We start from the raw sequence: 21,550 nt of genomic DNA, 5'->3' as shown, positions 1-21,550 counted from the left end.
AGGTGTCTTGGTTTGTTTTCTGTTGTTTGTAATAGAATACCTGGAACTGGGTAATTTATAAAGAAAAGGAATTTATTTCTTACAGTTACGGAGTCTGAGAAGTCCCAGGTTGAGTGGCCATATCCTGTGAGGGTTTTCTTGCTGATGGGAATTCTCTATAGAGTGCCAAGGTGGCACAGGGCATCACATGGCAAAGGGGCTGGGCATGCTAGCTCAGATCTCTCTTCCTCTTTTATAAGCTACCAGTCCTACTCCCATGATAACTCATTAATCCATTAATCCGTTCAACCATTAATGAGGGCACAACCCTCCCTCATGACTCAATCACCTTTTAAAGGCCCCGCCTCCCAACACTGCTGCATTGGGGATTAAATTTCAACATGAGTTTTCAAGGAGACAAACATTCAAACCACAGCAATAGAGAATCTTGATTCATTTGCTTTTATTGATATAACTCTCATGTTTAATCTTTCTTTTATCACCTTTTTCTAGGTTTCTGCATTTTTAATGTATTTTATTTTATTTTTTTGCCTTCTGACTTTTGATAAAGAGATTTAGGTTTTTTTCTTTTTTGAGATGGAGTTTTGCTGTCATTGCCCAGGCTGGAGTGGAGTGGCACGATCTCAGCTCACTGCAACCTCCGCCTCCCGGGTTCAAGAGGTTCTCCTGCCTCAGCCTTCTGAGTAGCTGGGATTACAGGTATCTGCCACCACACCTGGCTAACTTTTATATTTTTAGTAGAAATGAGCTTTCACTATGTTGGTCAGGCTGGTCTCAAACTCCTGACCTCAGGTGATCCACCTGCCTCAGCCTCGCAAAGTGCTGGATTGCAGGTGAAAGCCACTGTAGCCAGCCGGATTTAGCACTTTGAAAGACACACTCTGTTGCCGTTCTACTGCTTTTATCTGTAAGTTTTCTTCAAAAATGCATTTTGAAAAGCATTTCTTAAGCTGTATTTCCTTAATTGTCAGAATCAGGACGGAAATGTTAATCCAGTTTTTATGTTTAAAACAGCACACAGAATTTTCTTGTCTTTTTTTATTTCCTGTTTTTTTTTCTTCTCTTTTGCCTTTCTTCTCTCTTATGACCTACATTTACTTTTTTCACAATTTATTTTTGAGATTTTACTTTGTCAACTCATTTATTCTTTGATTCATGTAAGACACCTTGTTCCATGTATTGTACCAGAAAATAAGCTTAGAGAAAGGTACATAATCCTTGCCCTCCAGGCATTTGAGGCTACCAGGAAGTCCTTATAGTCCAGGACAAGTGATATAGCAAAGGTATACCCATGTGAAGGGGGAAGACCTAGGAAAGTTATGGTTTTTCAGGGGAGACTTCCTGGTGGAGGTGACTGTTGAGCTGAGACTTAAAACATAATGTTGATTGCTTAGTCCGAAGAATGGAGAAAGATCTTTTCTAAGCATAGGTTAACAGAATGTATAAAGATAAGAAAGAAAGAGAATGTCTTGGGTTTTAGGTAATTACAAGTAGCTTAGTGTTGCAGAAACTTGGAGGGTGGTATTAGGTTGGTGGAAACATAATTGTGGTTTTTGCCACGAAAAGCAAAGGTAAAAACCACAATTACATTTGCACCAACCTCATATAAAAAGAAAGACACAGAGAGGTGTAGCAGATCATTCCAGTAGATCACAGAGGGCCTTGAAATCACTTTCAAGAAGGGTGCTACTGAAGAGCTGTAAGCAGGGTACAAATGGAAGAGTGGGGAGGGTAGGAATGAACAGCGAATGCAACAGCGTTTTCATGATATTTAAGATCTCTATAATAAAGGTGATTCCAATGAAGAGAAAGGTTTAGAATGGAGAAAAATGAGTATGGTCAGGAGACCTCAAGGGTGTTTTCTTAGAGGAACAGAAGGAAGCTCTCTCTCCACGTGCTTCTCCAAATTGGCCCAATCTCTCTCTAGCTCAATAAACAGAAAGCTCCATTAGAAATGGAATAAGACATTCCAGTTAATATGATGAAGAAACATCATCTCTGAGGACTCACTGGTTGAGGAGTATGGGATTCAGGCAGAAACCCTGATAATGTAGAAGTGGCTTTAGACACAATTCAGTGAGGACTATGAGGTTGCAAAGAGACTGTATAAACCCTCTTTCTCCTCTTCAAATTTTCTTTGGTCCCTTGTGAAGTCTTTCGTTTTTAATACAGGGATAGCTTAATAAGATTTGGCAATGTAGAATAATAATCATTAAAAAGTCAGGAAACAACAGATGCTGGAGAGGATGTGAAGAAAGAGGAACAGTTTTACACTGTTGGTGGGAGTGTAAATTAGTTCAGCCATTGTGGAAGACAGTGTGGTGATTCCTCAAGGATCTAGAACCACAAATACCATTTGACTCACCAGTCTTATTACTGGGTATATACCTAAATGATTATAAATCATTCTACTACAAAGATGCATGCTCATGTATGTTTATTGCAGCACTGTTCACAATAGCAAAGACTTGGAACCAACCCAAATGCCCATTAGTGATAGATTGGATAAAGAAAATGTGGCACACATACACCATGAAATACTATGCAGCCAGAAAAAAAGATGAGTTCATGTCCTTTGCAGGGACATGGATAAAGCTGGAAACCATCATTCTCAGCAAACCAACACAGGAACAGAAAACCAAACACTGCATGTTCTCACTCCCAAGTGGGAGTTTAACAATGAGAACACATGGACACAGGGAGGGGGACATCATACACCGGGGCCTGTCAGGGACTGGGGGACAAGGGGAGGGATAGCATTAGAAGAAATACATAATGTAGATTATGGGTTGATGGGTGCTGCAAACCTCCATGGCACGTATATGCCTGTGTAACAAACCTGCATGTTTGGCACATGTATCCCAGAACTTAAGGTATAAAAAAAAGGTTTGGCAATGTTAGGAATTACAAGCAAAATCATGGTTTCTTAGTTTATCTCAGGGCTTTGATCCAATCAAGAGTGATGTGGCTGAGGTGGGTGATGGTGGCTGAATAGCACAAGAGTAGATGAAGGTGGAGATCCTTAATCAGGTATTTCCATTACATATATGTTACACATTTTATAATTGTCTTGCAGTCCTTGGGTATTGTGTTCTTTTTCATTCTTTTTCTCTTTGCATTTCAGTTTTGAAATTTCAGTTGATAGTTCAAGCTAACTGATTCTTTCCTCAGTTAAATTCATCAAAAGAATTCTTCATTTCTATTATGGTGTTTTTGGTTTCTAGCGTTTCTTTTTGAATCTTTCTTAGAACTTCTATCTCTCTGCCTATATTACCCATCTGTTCCTGCATGTTGCTCACATTCCTATTAGAGCCCTTAGCATATTAATCACACATTGTTTTAAATTCCCAATCTAATTCCAACATTTCCACCATACTTGAGTCTGGTTCTGAGGTCTGCTCTCTAAACCATGGTGGTGGAGGGTAGGGGGTTGTCTTTTGTGTCTTTTATGCCTTGTCATGGTTTGTTGCAAGCTGAGCATGATGTGCTGGGTTTTAAGGGATCTGGTCGTGTTTCCCACAGAGTTTTCTCCTTCTGGGCTTTGCTCCACTAAGAGATTCTCTGTATCCGACTATTCATCTCTTCCATTTGGGAGGCAGCTGTTTGTCCTATACCCGGGTTTCTGATCACTTTAAGAAGCGTTGTTCGTTTTCAGTTTATTCAGCTTTTACTCTCGTTGTGTGGATGGAAGAGACAACTCCCAAGCACCTTACCTGCTGAACTGGAAACCCAAAGAAGTCTCTAATTTGGAATTGCATTCACCAGTTTATGAACAACACCAAAGAATTTGCTTTTAGAATTTTAGAATGCAAGTTTTTAACCACTCACTTGTATTGCTTACTTAGTGAATAACAGGAAAGAACTAGTCCTTTGCCTTCACATGAGGATATTTGGTGAGATCCAGTTCTTCTCCTATTGAAACATAGAACTTTAGAGGACTCTGCCTCCCATTTTACAGGTGAGCACAGCTGGGTTCTGACAGGTAAAGTGATTTTCTAACATTACATAGCCGAACAAAGGTCTGGGACCCGAATCCTGGTCTCGTGAGTGAGTTCAGCATTCATTCCATGTTTCATACGTCTCCCTGGTCCAGGCTCCCTAAGACAATGAGAGTCCTTTAACCTTTATTCGCAGAGATGATAGTCACATTGGCAAAGAATCCAGAGGACAGGTGTGGGTGGCCTTATTAGAGAGTGAGAGGAAGGGAAGAAATACTAGGAAGACTCAGAGCCAAGAGGAAACATCCTGATTAGAGAAAGATGTGTTTTGAAAGGAAAAGGGACTTGGAGGCTACAGGAATGTTAGAGTCACCTTCCTTGTTACTCCCTGAAGTTTAGCACCCTGCCCAAATCAGACAATTGTCTGCACACCAATGCCCTCTAGTGGTTTGAAGAAACAGATCCTTTCCCCAAAACTTGGCTACACTAGAAACTTCAAGCTTGAGTCTCTGGGAGGGTAAGAAGCTGTCCTTCTTCCATCCTTCTCTTTGGTTCAGAGATTTGTCTAACCACTGTTCTTCTCCAAATATACTTTCTAATGTATTTTTACTCAACAATCCAAAGACATTTAGAAAAGTGAGTGATGGAAATCATTACCCCACATGGAGAACCATATGTACCTAAGTTTGAGGATGGGAGAGGAAAGCCATAGAAACACACACACAAAAGACATCCTGGGATTTGCACATACAACTGCAAATACCTGGGGTGGATATAGGCTTTGGGAGCCTTAAAGATTATGAACTTTGGGAAGCTCCCTTTGATAAAAGGAATATAAAAATACAAATGCAAATTTAGATACAGAGTCATGAAAGGGTCTCCTTCATCAGCTTCATAGTGAAGAAAGTTCACATGTACCCATATGCTTGTGCATACACCAAGAGGAAGTGAAAGTGTAGAGTTACTTTTATTCTTTTATGCTCTTCCTGAAGTCCTATAGCTAATGAAAATAAAGTCACTTTGGAAAGCTGTGCACTTATTTCTATGATGTTACCATTGTTTAGAATTTATCTGGAATTACTTACTGAAATTGCCTTCAGATCTTGTGACCATAGTCCTCAAAATATCATTAATCATGGTAACTTTTATGATTTGAGTGCAGATTCACTTTCATTTGAAATAGCCAAGGCCACACAGAGCCTATTCTGATAAGTACTGAGATAGGTAGTTAGGCTGGATATGCTGTTTTTGGTCAAGAGTAAAAAGCCATTTAAATAAACTATCAAACTATTTTGCCCTTTTATGGCTTCTGTACTATCCTGTGGACAAGTTTCTCTGAAAAGGAACTCCAAAATATTTTTAGCAATTAAAAAAAAATCATTTGGATTGGAATGTAGATAGTAGCCACGAGAATGTGCTCACAGTCTTACGACTATGAAGATAATTGGCCAGGGGCCCAGCCATTGAGTTGTGAAATCCATTCACCTGTTTCCGCAGAGGCCAGGCCTCCCCGGGCTGCTCCCAGCTGAGAAATGAGTGCAGCAGCGACTGGAGGAAGACCCATCCCTACCAGGAACACCTCTGGATGACCAGCTTTGCCTCAAAGACATCCCAATACTTTGCTGAACCATTTTTAGACTACACAGAAGTCTAGGACGTTTCCATCTAACCTTCTCTTTCTTCGTCCTTCACTCAAGGTCAAACTTGCCTCATGGTCTGCTGGCTCCTCCAGGTTGCCTCACTCTGATCCCGCCCCACAAGCATTTTCTTCCTACAGGCATTTTTCTTAAAAGATCTTGCATATTTAATCCCGCCTTGGTTTTGGCTTCTTGCAGTACTTGGTCCAGCTTTCCACAGTAACCACTTTGAAGAATGGCATCATCGCTATTCTAAGAAAAAACTGTTCTCCCTGAGAACATAACTGTAACAAAGAGTCTGGATCCATTTCTTTAATTGTTGACAGATTTTATATCTCATCCCTTCCTCTATTCCTTGTGTCCCACATCTGGAAAAAGAGATCAGAAAGTCTGGGTGCTTCTTCCTTAGCACAAGTAGGAAATTCAAACCCTATAACCTCCTGCCCCATCATAGGAACCTTCATCTTGGCCCCTACTCCCCATTAAAATTCAGATCATTCTCCTTTCTTCAATCTCTCAAGTTATTTCAGATCTGCTCGAGAGGCCTGTCCTGGTCTCCCAGATACCTCAATTATATAAGTAGTGAAAGGTTTCACAGTCTTTTGATGGATATGTGGCATCATCAGTTGCAACATCTAAACCAGTTTGGGAGGGAGGTCTATCCATCTTGGAAGGTGGCCACAATAGTAATAAAATGCTGCTAGTTGCCAGATATTGGAAGTGGTTACTGTCTTAGGCAGCTCAGGCTGCTATAACAAAATGCCATAGACTAGGTGGCTTAAACACCCGAGATTTAATATCTTGCAGTTCTGGAGGCTGGGAAGTCCAAGATCAAGGTGTTGGTGGCAGACGTGGCTCTTGGCAAAAACCCATTTCCTGGCTTGCAGATAGCCTTCCTCTCACTGTGTGCTCACAAGACCTCTTCTCTGGGCATGGACATGGAGAGAGCCAGGTCTCTCTTCCTCCCCTTATAAGGGCACTATAGGAGTGTCCTACTTATAATCCCACTGTGGGAGCTCCATCCTCATGACCTCCTTAAACCTAGTTACCTCCCAAAGGCTCCACTTCCTCACACCACAACATTGAGGGTTAAGGCTTCAACAGATGAACTTGGGAGGGTGCAAACATTTAGTCCACGACAGCTACTCAGGTCCATTACCAAAAAGAAAATTTGCAACGTACCCTACATTTTCAGTTGAGGGGATCACTAGCTATGCAGGCAGTCCTCTTCCTTCAGGGTGTATAAAATGATGCCATTCAGAAAACCTAGCACTGCCCACCTACTCCCCACGCACCACTCTAATATAAAAGAATGGCTGAGAGAGAGAGAGGAGGTGGCATTTTGAAGAAATGTCATGTTTACAAAAAGTAGATATATTTTCTCTCCAAGGCTGAGGGAGGGAACCACCAAGACAATCCACCACAGAGTGGGAAGTGCCTAAACATTTTCTCCCTCCATGAATTCTGGGATGAGAAGTTCATCCTGTCAGAAAAGTGACAAACTCATGCACTGACAAATTTAATAACCACTAGGGCACGTCAATAAAGGTAGAAGAGAGAAGATATGGCTGAAATAGAGGGATACCTCAGTGGGGGAGACAGAACTCCTCACATTTTCATGTGGCAAAGATGTGTAAGTTTTCTAAGACATAAAGTTAGATGGCTGCAGGTACCTTGAAGCTACTTCAGCCTATAAGGCTGCTGGCATGGTGTAGGGGACGCAGAAGCAAGATGGGATAGGCCTGTATTGTGTTTTGGGAGAAGGAGGAAGACACTGAAATTGAGACACAAATCCAAAGGAACGTGCAGGGAGTGGGTTCCCCAGGGCTCTCGGAAACAGCAGCAAACACCCTCTCTGAAATAACCAGTATGCTTGAAATCTGACAGCTGTGTGTCTTGGAGACTTAACACACAGGTAGAACCAACCGCTACTGGCTCCTCAGTGTTGGAAAACAAACAAAAGCCAACAGAAAGAAGACATGACTTTGCTACAGGTCAGCCAGTAAAGGACCCGTGGCGCTCCTCTCCTTTCTTCAGGCCATGACATCAGCATGTTATGTGACATCCCTATTTTCAAGCCACCAGCCACAAGTGTAAAAACCCCTGTAGTCAGGGATTGGTGAGGAGGACATTGAAATGACTATAAAATTAACCATTCAAAATAAACAACACTGACTCTAAGAGAAAGGGTGTAAAACAGATCAAACAACTAAAAGTAATCAAAGAATTACGGAATTCAGCTGTGCTATCAGGAGAAGAATCCACTATCAGGCGGGGAAACAGTTGAATGAAACACAAATCATAGCAGAAACTGAAGAAACAAAATGATTCTGTGTTTTTCTTTTAGTGAGTTGTTATTCTTTTTCAAATTAATTTTTAAAACAACAAAAACATTTTCAAAGAAAATGAGAAAACATTACCTTTAATTTGATGCCCCCTATAGACATGCAATTAATTGCTTTTCCATTTTTAGACAAGTTAACTTAAACTGTAGGTTATGTTCATTATTTCCAGCTGCCGGGCTTGTACTCACATGTTCTCTCCACCTTGAATATCTGTCCTGCCAGTCCAACTTGTATCTCACAATTTAAAATTTTATTTTGCTAGAAAAACAAAAACATCTTTTTTCTCTTCCTTCAGGTACTCTTGGGAAGAGAATGTCCCTTGGCTAAGAATTTAATCTAGCTCTTTCAGGAAGTAATTACAAAACCTCTGTGAGGTGTTTGGGTAGTTATGAGAGCAGTTCTTAAGAGGCATAAAGCTGGAAAATGGGCCCATTTCTTATTTTCAACAGGCCCTAGGGGTCACAGTTTGAAAAGGTGGGAGTACTTGCATTGTTCAAAGGTAAATTACATAAGATGTTAACTACAGGCAGAGAAGAGGCTTTGAAAACTACAGGGATATTTAAAAAGGATTTCTCTTCCACTTTATGGGCTTAGACTAATAGAACTGATAATTAATATTTATCTTTGGGAGCTGTGTATATCTGTAGTGAGGGAAAGCGTGGATGATGAGTAAAATGTTGCAAGGAAAGCCCACAGCTTTCCAATGAGCAATCGATAGGATATGAGGATTGTCTGCAACTCACTGTGGTATGGAGACCCTCAAGGGGATTGGAGGAGGAGTGTGCAGGCCAGCTCAGGCGGGTTCTGTGGGATTGGGGATGCCAAGTCCACCATCAGCTCTCTCTGGGATATTGTCTTAAACAAAATAACTCAGAGCTGGATAAAAGTGCTGTTTACAATAGCAAAGACTTGGAACCAACCCAAATGCCCATTGGTGATAGACTGGACAGGGAAACTGTGGCAAATATACACCATGGAATATTATGCAGCCATAAAAACGATGCGTTTGAGTCCTTTGTGGGGACATGGATGAACCTGGAAACCATCATTCTCAGCAAACTGACACAAGAACAGAAAATCAAACACCACATGTTCTCACTCATCGGTGGGTGTTGAACAATGAGAACATATGGACACAGGGAGGGGAGCATCACACACTGGGGTCTGTTGGGGGGAACTAGGGGAGGGACAGCGGGGGGTGGGGAGTTGGGGAGGGATAACATGGGGAAAAATGCCAGATATAGGTGATAGGGAGGAAGGCAGCAAACCACATTGCCATGTATGTACCTATGCAACAATCTTGCATGTTCTTCACATGTACCCCAAAACCTAAAACACAATAATATATATATATATATGCATGTGTGTGCTGCTGGTGGGGAAGGAGGCAGCTACTGGGTTGAGAACAGTCTCTGCAGGAAGGCAGAACATTTTTGCTGAAATCAATAATGAGTCACAGGAAGGAGAATAGGGAGAGATGTTTCTCAATGAGGAGCAGACCCCAAAATAAGGGTGTATTATTAGGAATTAGGGGAGCCCAAAGGAGCATCTCTATGTGGGTTTCACATTGTGTATTTTCCTCTTGTATTATGGCAAGGGAAATGTTTATATTTGTGTTCTTATATTACGATTTCCTTTTGTTATTACAATTCTGCAGAACATTTTATATGCATACACATACCTACATATATATCAGAGATCAGATGCGTTCTGGATGTTATGGCGGCAAACACATGCACATATCTATTTGTCAGTGGTGTTGTGAAGAACAGAAGAACAGCATAATTAAGGAAGCAGGCCCTGCCCAGTTTGCCCTTCTATGGTTGCCGTGCAGAGGGAGAGGCATCCTAGAGAGAAACTTCCAAAAAAATTGGTCAGAGGCCCAAGATAGAGATGGGAGCTGTGGGGAAGCAAAGCAGAATGGTGAGTCTAGGAAGGCTTGTAAATGAAGCCCTCCTCATTCCTTGTATACACAGGAAGAAGATGACCTTTCAAAATGAGAAGAGGCTGATGTGTAGGTTACTCTACTCATTCTTCGGGGCCAGCTTCTCAAATGCCACATCCTTACTAAGCTTTCCCTGAACTCATCCAAGCTGGAAAGAATCCTTCACACCTCTGAAAGCTGAGAGCCCTTGATTTGGGCCTCTCTTATGGCACTGAAAATTTCTGCTTTAAAAGAGAGTTATTTTGGAAAGTAACTCTGTGTCCAGATACCTTTGGTTTGCCATCCAAACCCCCAAGCCCCAATCCACTTTTTATTCTCTCCATCCCTTTTACCGCAGTAGGGTGCTGAGCTGCTGCAAAACACCGACAGACCCACATGCTCTCCAGCTTCTGTGGGATTGGGCCTGGGAGGAGCTCTTACAGAGGGAAGAAGAGAAGTTGGGGTATGTAATTCCTCAATGCTTTCCCTGAGGGGTCACTTCAAGGTGACTATATAGGTCTTTCAACTGAAGGTCACTCCTTTCAAGGTGGCTGACACGATGAGACCCTCTCCCTTTCCAAGTTCCAGCATCTACCATCCACCTTGCTTCTGTAGGTGTTAGGGATGGTAATACTTCAGTGGTACTCACCCAGGTAACCACCCTGCTCCTTACGCTTTACCTATATTCATTCCTCTGCAAGTACATCTTCAGCTAAACTTATTGTGTGTATACTAAATGTTTACGATTGGGATCTTGCCTTGTATATCCCCTTCCTATACTATACATAAATTGAGAGTACATTAATAAATGTTTGCATTATGCCTATATCTGACCACAGCTAAAAGAGAGTCTTGCATATTACAGGTGGCTGATAACCATTTGTTTATTTCGTGATATGCCTGCTTGTCTATCTCTGGTGCAGAGTTTATCAGCCTTGGGGCTACTGAAACCTTGGGCTGGGTGGGACTCTTTGCTGTGGCGGGCTGTGCTGTGTGTTTGGCAGCATCCCCAGTTTCTGTTTACAGCATACCAGTAACACTCCAATCCCAGTTGTGACAACCAAAAATGTCTGCAGACATCGTGCAATGTCCCCTGAGGAGCTGTATCACCCCAGTTGAGATTCACTGCCCTAGATGTTTGCTACTCCTGCCATTTCAGCATGCGTGTTACCAAAAACAACAACTTCCCTTTGTAATAGCGGTTCATAATCTACATACATGTATGTACACAAGCACATTGTGGTCGAATGCACATAGTGAATTCCATAAACATGAATCATTCAAAGCTGCGGAGTCTGACATACAAATATATGTGCACATGTGAAAAAATGTTTTTGAAAGGGGCTTTCAAAGTTAGGAAATCAAAGACAGCTTTTCTTACTTTTGAAAAATAAAATCTTCATTATCCAGTGGCGGAAAAAAATCACCCACAAATTGGACATAATATTAAATGAGGTCTCTTTGACCTTTGCAGAGTTGCACTTAGATCTTCTAAAGATCATAGGCGTAAGTGGAAATGTAAAAGTGCCAAACATAGCGCATGAAATAGGAAATAATCAAAAGAAGGTGCTTCAAAGTGCAATGGTAAGAACACAAGTGTCTAAAATCCCTTCCCCTACATCCAGATATTCATTGAGGTGATCCATAGCTTTCAGGTATAGGGAAATAGATCACAATGCCCTTTATTTTGCTGCTTGCAAGAAAATTCTGTTAGGGGCCTCCGGAGTCTAAAAGCCACTATGTTGGCCTTTGTATATTATCTCAGATTTCATTCTTCCTCCTTCCTCTTTGTATCCATTTGCTGCTGCTTCTGCTCTGGTTCTTTCTCTCACCAGTGGATACTGTGTAAGTACTACCAGGTTGCAGAAATCTAGGAGAAGCCATTCTCTTAATTTGGGAGCATTCTTTTGCCAAAGTGCTGTCTTTTATTATAACGCCAGTACAGTTCCTCCCCGTCCCTCAGAGAGCTAAAGATATTGTGGGACTGTTTTGAGGAGTACTTCAAAGTCCTGGGCGGTTCATATGTTATGGAGGAAATTTTCCCAGGGCTTTGGTGCATGGAACCTAAGGCATAATCACTGGAAACTGAAGACTCAAATAGGCAGTTTCAAATGAGGTCATCAATTCAAATAGCGTTGGACATAACAGGAAGAGACAGTGTAAGATACCAATCATATCAGCAATGGTGGGAGCCAACAAAAGAAAAGTACGAGATCAATAAAAAGCCTAGGGTTATTCATGAGCCCAAGTTAGTTCTAAGGCCAAGTACAAGAATCTGCGGTGGCTTTTTAAATTGCTCCCAAAGCAGCTGACAAAAATGTGTTGAATTTGAAGGGATAATAGTATAAAATCAACCACAATAATAGCAAGCAACGTAAATTGAGCTTTCACTGACCTAAGTGCGACTTTGACTTGATACTGAGTTAAGAGGTGGGTGTGGATCATCCGTTTAATGGAGAAAGGTAACAGCAACAACTTTCAAAACACGCTAGAGGTAGCTTAGCTCTGCTTCTTGGCTCTCACTCATAATTGTTCCTGCAAACTTAACCTAAAGCCTGTTTCTTCAGCCTTTCCAAAGATTTTCTAAGTTACTAAATACATTTTAATAAATTCCTTTCTGTGTAAAGTAGCTAGAGAAGATTGTATGCTCACAACTACAAGTACAATAATCCTTAGGGTTTAATTCAAGACACACGCGCACATGCGTGCGCACACACGCTGAAATAACACACTCTGCATTTACATGATTCTGTAAGAAACTACTGATGTTTAGGCTCCCAACCTCTGGTCAGCCCTAATTTGGAAACAGGGATAGATGAAGTTATTATCATTTGATGGCGAAAGGATACAGTGAGAGGTGAAAGTCTTGTCACCATTTGGGACTTTCTCATTTTGGTGCACAAGCAGCACTGTACAGTATGTAACACTACAGTATTGTAACAATGTAGATTGATTTTAAAATATTGTCTTCCATTAACCTACATTGTATGCAATCAAATTTTTGTTTCCCACTTACAGCTTTACAATAAGAAGTTACATATGTGTGTATATATGTATTATTTCCATATACATATAAGATATACACACATATATACACATTATAGTATAATTGTGTTCTTATGACATCTCAAGATAACAAAAATTACATTACAAAGTTTCCGTGTCAGAAATGAATCTCAGAAGAAACTAACTTGCAAAGGAAGGCCCCCAAGGGAGTGGAAAGTTTCTGGCCATGATTTAGGTAAGGACAGATCTCAGGAAGTGGAGCCTAGAATCTGTGATCATTTTTTACTTGTGGGTAATTTTTGATTCCATAGGGGATGGGTGACAGAAGTTAGAGTGGCAAATATTGGAGTTCAGGGTCCACTAAGCTGGGCTTTTTTGACCTTTCTCACCTTAAGCTGCAATGTCAAGGGACAGAATCCTAGGAATCAGAGTGAACTATAAGTAGACAAGTTCTTACAGGGAATAAAATCTGTCTTTGAGTTATGTATATATCTGCTGATTTCATATTATGTATCTGGGTCGCCAGATATATAGATAACTTGAAGATGCAATTTATTCCCCATAAGAATGCAAATGTACATTATTTTTACAAAGGCTTTTTAAAAACACAAATATGTCACATAACAAAACAGCACAAGAGAAAAAAATGTGGAAAAAAATAGCAAGAGTTATTAGGCAAGGACCTTAAAATGCACATGATCATTATGTTTATAATAAAAGACAGGATTGAGAATTTTGGCAAAGAATTAACTATTAAAAGATTCAAGTAAAAATTCTAGGATGAAAATAAGAAGTGGTATTAAGGATTCAATGGAAAGATTTAACAGTAGATTAGGCACAGCCAAAAAGAATGAGTGAGCTGAAGTATAGTCAGAAGACAATATACGGAATAAACCTTGGAGAACAAAAGGATAGAAAATACAAAATAGAGGATAAGATATATACAAATATAGTGATTAGGAGAGGCACCCAAGGAGAGAAGGGATGCATGAGGAAGAAAAGTTTAATGAGAGAAAGCAGCAAAGATTCAAATAGCACAGCACAGTAAAGTTCATGAAAGATAAATGAAAAGTAGTTCAGATCTAAGCACATAATAATGAAAACTGCAGAAAACCAAAGACAGAGAACTTTTAAAGAAGTTAGAGAGAGAAAAATAGTACTTGTAAGGCAGAATAAGCTAGATAAACAACTCAAAGTTACGGTAACTTTAAATAAGGAAGGTGGCCTTGAACACCTGGGCTAAAGTGATGGGCTTTTGCAGGCCTCCCAAAGTGCTGGGATTACAGGGACAAGCCACCACTCACGGTTGACTTTTAAACCTCTCTCTCTCTCTCTCACACACACACGCACACACACACACAACCCTACACAGACACACATGTGCACACATGCTAACTGTAAAGGAAAATGTTAACTCTATATTTGAAAATTAAAAACTTCAGCTCATCAGAAAAGTACCATTAAGAAAATGAAAAGGCAACTCAAAGACTAGAACATACCTGCAACATACACAGCCATTAAAGGACTTGTGTCCAGAATATAAAGAACTTGTATAAGTCAATAAGAAAATGCAGATGGTCTAAAGAACAATCGGTAAGAGGCTTGAAGAAGCACTTAAATAGGTACAAAAGAAGGCATCCAAGTCGCCAAGAAACATGAAAAAAATGCTCAGCCTCATTAGAAATGATAGAAATGTGAATTCAAAACACAACGTAAAGTCACTGCATATGCATAAGAACTACGCCTAAAATGTAAAAGGATGATTTTACCCCATAGGTAAGGATGTGCAGCAACTGAAAGTTTCATTTATTCCTAGTAAGAATGTAAATTGGTGTGACTACTTTGGAAAACCGACATTGCCTCCTAAAACTGAAGACTTCCATTCCCTATAATGCAGTAATTTCTTTTCTAATTATACACCTCTCAAAAGTGCATGCACCTGTGCATCAGGAATCATGTTCAAGAATGTCCATACCAATACTGTTTCTAATAGCCCCAAACTGAAAACCATCAAAAAGTGCATCAACAGTACAAATGGATAAATAGTGGTTGATTCATATATTGATATATTATATAGCAATGAAAATAAAGCATATCAACATGAATCTCACAATGAAAACATATGTAAAGCTATGTGAAAATGCATTATTAAAAGAAGTCAGAAACAATAAAATACATATGGCATAATTCATTATATAAAGTTTAAGAAATGGCTAAAACTGAAATATAACATGTAGGTATACATGTTTTAATGCCTTGTGTGTATATGTATGTGTGCTACATACATACGTACTTCCTGCTTTTATGTATATGACACACATACACATGCACATACACACACACACAGAGATTGTGTGGAATTTATTTCTGTCCAAATCTCATGTTGAATTGTAATCTCCAGTGCTGACGGTGGGCCTGGTGGGAGGTGTTTGGATCATGTGGGTGGATGCCTCAAAATGTTATAGGAGTTATTAAGAAACTATTTTAGGCAGAGAGGAAAAGGGGTCCTTGGGAAATCTTTATTTCTTTTAAAGCAGCTCCAGAAATGTTTCCTGTCTAGCAAGAAAGCTCTGGCTCTTAGAGCCTGGCCAGCAAACTTTGATATGCAAATGCCAGCTATTAGAAATTGGGTCCACCCAAATATGGCAATTTCCCTACACCTTCTTCTTGCCCTTGCCCCCCATGTTTCTGGCAACACGGCTATCCCCATATCCCCACGTGTGTAAAACATCATGGTGCCCTGCATTTGCATATTAAAAGGCTAGGGTGGGAGGGTGTATATACAACATCATGGCACCCTGCATTTGCATGTTCAAAAGCTAAGGTGAAAGGGCCAGTTTTTTCGAAGGCTACGTGAATGACATGCCTGGTCAAACCAATTCCTTGAGCCCTATGCCAGTCAGATAGCGCCTCCTCCAGCCTACTCATATAAGCAGCTACGTTTCCACAGCACTTGGGTTTCCTCTCTGGGCTTTGGAACCCCTTCCCTCTGTCTCTGTATTGGGGAGCTATTTTCTTCTTCCTTCCTTCTCTTTTGCCTATTAAACTTTTCACTCCTTAAAACCACTCCACATTTTATTTTATCCAAGCCAATGTGTTATGAGTAAAATTTTGATGCCGCAAAAGAAATAGTACTCGAAGATATATCCTCTCAGCACGGCAGTTTACTTCTACAGAAGGGTGCAGGGCATGGAAGGAGCAATGATGGCCCCCGCATGATTGGACAAGGAAGGAAGGGGTACTTATGCCTGATGGGGGTTGTCCCTGCTGCTGTGTCGTCCCCTATTGGCTAGGGCTAAACTGCACAAGCTAGACTAGTCCTGACTGGCTATTTTAAAAGGAGCAGGGGTCTGAGCTGGAGTAACAGGGTGGGTGTTTCAGTGGGAAGGGTGGTTACGGGCATGTCAGAGTAGGCAGTCAGGAGTAATCAGGTGACTGGAATGAGTCAGGATGGAGCTGGGGGAGGGAGAGCAGATGTGAACTACTGATTAGAATGGGTGGAGAAGGTTGTTTACAAGAATTACAAGGAGGTTAAACTATAAAATAGAGATTTAAAGAATAAGAGAGCTGAACATACTGACATACTGATTCTTTGAAGAGAAACTTGGGGTTCACTATAACAGATGCAAGGACCAAGAACACGGGCGTTCCTCCACTCATCAGAGCTGTATCAGTAACTTGGTGCTGCCTTCATTATCACAAGAGTCAGTCATTTAAAAGTGCGTGTCAACTCCCCCTCTATCTCTCACTTGCTCCTGTTTTCACCACATGACATGTCTGCTCACCCTTTGTTTTCTACCATGATTGTAAGCTTCCTGAGGCCTCCCTAGAAGCTGAGTAGATGCCAGCACCATGCTTTCTATAAAGCCTGCAGAACTGTGAGGCAATTAAACCACTTTTCTTATAGATTATCCAGTCTCAGGTATTTCTTTATAGCAATAAGAGAATGGTCTAACACAGAAAATTGGTACTAGTAGTGAGGCATTGATATAAAGATACCTGAAAACACAGAAGCGACTTTGGAACTGACTAACAGAAGTTTTGAAGAGTTTGGAGGTCTCAGAAGAAGCTAAGAAGATGCGAGAAAGCTTGGAAATTCTTAGAGATTGGCTAAATGCTTGTGATTAAAATGCTGATAGTGATGTAGACAGTGAAGTCTGGGTTACCAGGTCGCAGATGAAGATGAGGAACTTACTGGGAACTACAGCAATGATCACAAATGTTACGCCTTAGCATTGAGCATGGCTGCATTCTGTTCATGCCCGAGGGATCGGAGGAAGTTTGAATTTGATGTAGAGTATCTTGCAGAAGTAAGCGACAAAGCATTCAAGATACAGCCTGGCTGCTTCTAACAACCTGCACCGTGATGTGGGTGCAAAGAAAAAGTTGGAATTTATATATAAACAGGAAATACAGTGCAAAAGTTTGGAGAATTTGCAGCCTGGCCATGTGGCAGAGAAAGAAAAAGCTTTTTTGGGAGATACATTCAAACAGGCTGTGGAGCAACCACTTACTAGAGAAATTTGCGTAACCAAAGGGGAGCCAATGGCTAATAGCCAAGACAATGGAAAAAAGGCCTCCTACACATTTAGGAGACCTTTGTGGCAGCTCCTCCATTACAGGTCCAGAGGCCTAGCAGATTTTGTGGGCCAGGTTTTGTGAGTCAGACCTAGCTCCACTACCCTGTGAAGTCTGAGGACACTGCTCTCTGCATCCTGGACACTTGGCTCTGCCTCTGCTCAAAGACTCCAGGTACAGCTCAGGCCACTGCTGTACCTGGCCATTGCAAGATATAAGTGGCTTCCATGTGGTGTTAAGCCTATGGGTGCATAGAGGGCAAGATGTACAGAGGCTTGGCCTCCACCTAGATTTCAGAGGATGGATAAGAAAGCCTGGGTGCCCAGATAGAAGCTTGCTGTAGAAGCAGAGCCCCCACAGGGGCCCTAGTAGAACTTCTACTAGGGCAGTGCCAAAGGGAATTGTGGGGTTGGAGCCCCATACAGAGTGCCTGCTGAGGCATTGCCTAGTGGAGCTGTGAGAAGGGGGCCACTATCCTTCAGATCCCAGAATGGTAGATCCATCAGCAGTTTGCACCCTCCACCTGGAAAAGCCACAGGTACTCAACAACCTGTGAGGGTAGCCTTGGGGGCTGAACCCTGAAAAGCCTCAGGAGTGGAGTTGCTGCCCAAGGCCTTGGGAACCCACACCTTGTACCAGTGTGCCACAGACGTGGAACATGAAGTCAAAAGAAATTGTTTTGGAGCTTTAGGATTTAATGATTTTTCTGTTGTGCTGTGAACTTTCATGGAGGCTGCAGCCCCTTTCTTTGGGCTAATTTCTCCGTTTTGGAACATGAATGTTTATCCAATGGCTATACCCCCATTGTATGTTGGAAGTGACTAATGTATTTATTTATTTATTTTGTAGGCTCATAGGTGGAAGGGGTTTGCCTTGGAAGTAAGTAAGGATAATTGGTTTTTTATTTTACAGGCTCATAAGTGGAAGGTGTTTGTCTTGTCTGAGATGAGACTTTGAACTTCTTTTTTTCCTCTCTTTTTTTGTTTTTGAGACTGAGTCTCACTCTGTCACCCAGGCTGGAGTGCAGTGGTGCAATCTGGACTCACTGCAACCTCCTACTCTGGGGTTCAAGCAATTATCCTGCCTCAGCCTCCTGAGTATCTGGGATTACAAGTGCAAGCCACCATGCCCGGCTAATTTTTGTATTTTTAGTGGAGATGGGGTTTCATCATGTTGGTCAGGCTGGTCTCGAACTCCTGACCTCATCACCCACCTGCCCTGGCCTCCCAAAGTGCTGGGATTATAGGCATAAGCCACTGTGCCCAGTGAATAATTTGCACTTTTAAGTTAATGCTGGAAAAAGTTAAGATTTTGGGGGACTGTTGAGAAGGCATAATTTTATTTCACAGTGTGAGAACGACATGAGATTTTGGAGGAGCCAGAAGTGGAATGATATAGTTTGGATGTTTGTTCCCACCTAAATCTCATGTTAAATTGTATTCCTGAATGCTGGAAGTGGGGATAGTAGGAGGTGTTTGGATCATGGGGGTGGATCTCTTATAGCTTTGTGCTATCTTTGTGATAGCGAGTTCTCACAAGATCTGGCTAAAAGTGTGTGTCCCCTTCCCCATTCTCTCTTGCTTGCTCCTATTTTCACCACGTGACATGCCTCTTCCCCTTTTTACCTTCTGTCACGATTGTAAGCTTCCTGAGGCCTCCCTAGAAGCTCAGCAATGCCAGCACTATGCTTCCTGTAAAGCCTGCAGAGCCATAAGCCAATTAAACTTCTTTTCTTATAAATTACCCAGTCTCAGGTATTTCCATACAGCAATCCAAGAACAGAGTCACACACTCACACACTCACACACTCACACACACACACACACACACAGAGATGGATAGAAAGAGAGAGAGAGAGAGAGCGAAGGTGGTAACCCTAGAAATCAGGACAATGGTTACCTTTAGAGAAAGATGAGGTAGTGAGAATGGGGATTCTAGGGTGCTATGGATGTTCTATTTCCTCACCTGAGTGATGGGTACAAAGGTGTTTGGATATTTGCTTTGTTATACATTTTGAGCTCTCCATATTTCCTTTTTGCACATTTTTCCCCTGCACAATATTTCACAGTTTTAAAAAAAACACAATAGTTTCAACAAAAAAGTAAAGTGGCTAGGGGCAAGTGTCAGTTTTAGACTGACAATAATAATTTATTTTTCTTTTGACAGTTTTAATAACAAATGTTATTTCTATAGTTAGAAATTTATTTTGCTACAAGCTGGAAAGAATAAATTGGTGTGTGTAAAATGTCAGGAGTTTGAGACCAGCCTGACGAACATGGTGAAACCCCATCTCCACTAAAAATACAAAAATTAGCCGGGCGTGGTGGTTTGTACTTGTAATCCCAGCTACTCAGGAGGCTGAGGCAGGATAATCGCTTGAACCATGGAGTAGGAGGTTGCAGTGAGCCCAGATTGCACCACTGCACTCCAGCCTGGGTGACAGAGTGAGACTCAGTCTCAAAAACAAAAGTGCTCCTGTGTTTGCTTGGTAGTCCCCATACTCAGGCTTCTGTCTTGAGCTCTACTATATTTGGCTTTGATCTTTGCAATTTCACTTGTAATACAAGTTCATCCCACTCTTCCAAGGGGCTGAGAAGGAGTTGGTGGTCTACATGCTTAGGCTGAGCCCACCCTTCCTCTAACCTAAGAAGGTAAAGAGGTGTATCCTGTTGAGTCAGGACTCACTTGTGCTCATTCTAGCTCCTAGGAGCTGCTCCTGTGAGACTTATACTCTAGAAAGAAAACAGAGAAAATAGGCAAAGCACATAGCATGTAGAACACCAGACAGTGTTAAATCCTATCAAGGAGAGAACTCCTTGATTTGCAGCTTTGCAAGAACCATGTTTTTCAACTAGTATGACAATGATGTTCCTGTTTGGAGGCAAGATTCATCAAATTCATCAAAAGATTCAAGGCAAGCTGTTGAACATGGTTCAGCCACAGTTGGCCTAAATTGAAAACCCATGCAGTGTTCATTACATTGAGGAGGGCAAAGTCAGAGCTTGAAGCTCATCAGAAAAAAATTCTCCATGTCGACAATCATATTGGTATCTCCATTGTAGGGCTTACTGCTGATGCTACACTGTTATTAATTTGATGGGCCAGGTGTGTTTGAATTCAAGATTTGCATTTGACAGACCATCTCCTGTGTCTTTCCTTGTGTCTCTAGTTACACGTAAGACCAAGATACAAACACAATGACATGGGGGCAGATTGTACAGTGTTGGGCTGCTTATTGCTGGCTATGATGATACAGCCCCTCACATTTTCCAAACCTGTTCCATCTGCTATTCTGACTTCATAGGTATGTCTATTAGCGTCTGTTCTCAATTAACTTGCACTTACTTGAAGAGACATCTGTCTGAATTCATGGAGTGCAATTTAAATGAACTGGTTAAACAGTTTATATACCTTAAGAGAGATACTTCCTGCAGAATAGGACCTAACTACAAAGAATGTTTCCATTGGAATTGTCAATACAGACTTGGAGTTTCCAAACTATGATGATGATGAGGCATCTCCATCCCTGGAAGGACTTAAAGAAACACCAAAGAGAAAGGCACAGCCTGCTGAACCTGCTGGTGAATCTGCAGAGAAGGCTGATGAACCAATGGAGCATTAAGTGATAAACCAGTCTATATGTATATTATCAAATATGTAAGAATGCAGGAACATATACTGATGACAATAATCTATAATTTAAACCTAAAGATGCAGAGTGGTAGAATAATATATTTTAGGAATCAGTCCAGATGTGAACTTTTTTCCAAACAACCTAATTAAAATGATATAATGGGGTGCATTTTTTCTTTAAAAGAGTTCATATAATCATTTCCTAAAAAGTGTAAGTATCTGTACTAATGTTTTTATATAAAGAAAATAGTGTCTTTGTGGTTAAAGACAATTGTGAAATAAAATTGTTTAACCTCCTGGGAAACAAAATGCTTAGATAAAGGAAAGGAAGTCCAAAGGGTCTACTCAATAGGTCAGGGAATTTATTAATTCTGCTCACTTCACAGGCCAGGACATGGGACATAATAGGAATTCAGCATATACTTGTGGAAGAAAGGGAGGAAGGAAGGAGGTTGAGAAAGAGGGAAGGGAAGAAGAAAGGAAGAAATG

The 21,550-nt window shown here is 41.1% G+C and overlaps 1 pseudogene; it reads left to right on the top strand.

Moving 5' to 3' along the window:
* The first annotated feature begins 20,268 nt into the window (after positions 1–20,268).
* Positions 20,269–21,091, top strand: LOC116552652 (annotated as a pseudogene).
* Positions 21,092–21,550: the final 459 nt, after the last annotated feature.

This window comes from Sapajus apella, unplaced genomic scaffold, assembly GCF_009761245.1.
Source record: "Sapajus apella isolate SASKATOON/1434 unplaced genomic scaffold, GSC_monkey_1.0 scaffold12, whole genome shotgun sequence".
Classification (NCBI taxonomy): Eukaryota; Metazoa; Chordata; class Mammalia; order Primates; family Cebidae; genus Sapajus; species Sapajus apella.
Note: the sequence above shows the minus strand (reverse complement) of the source record. Positions and strands in the feature narration are given on the sequence as shown.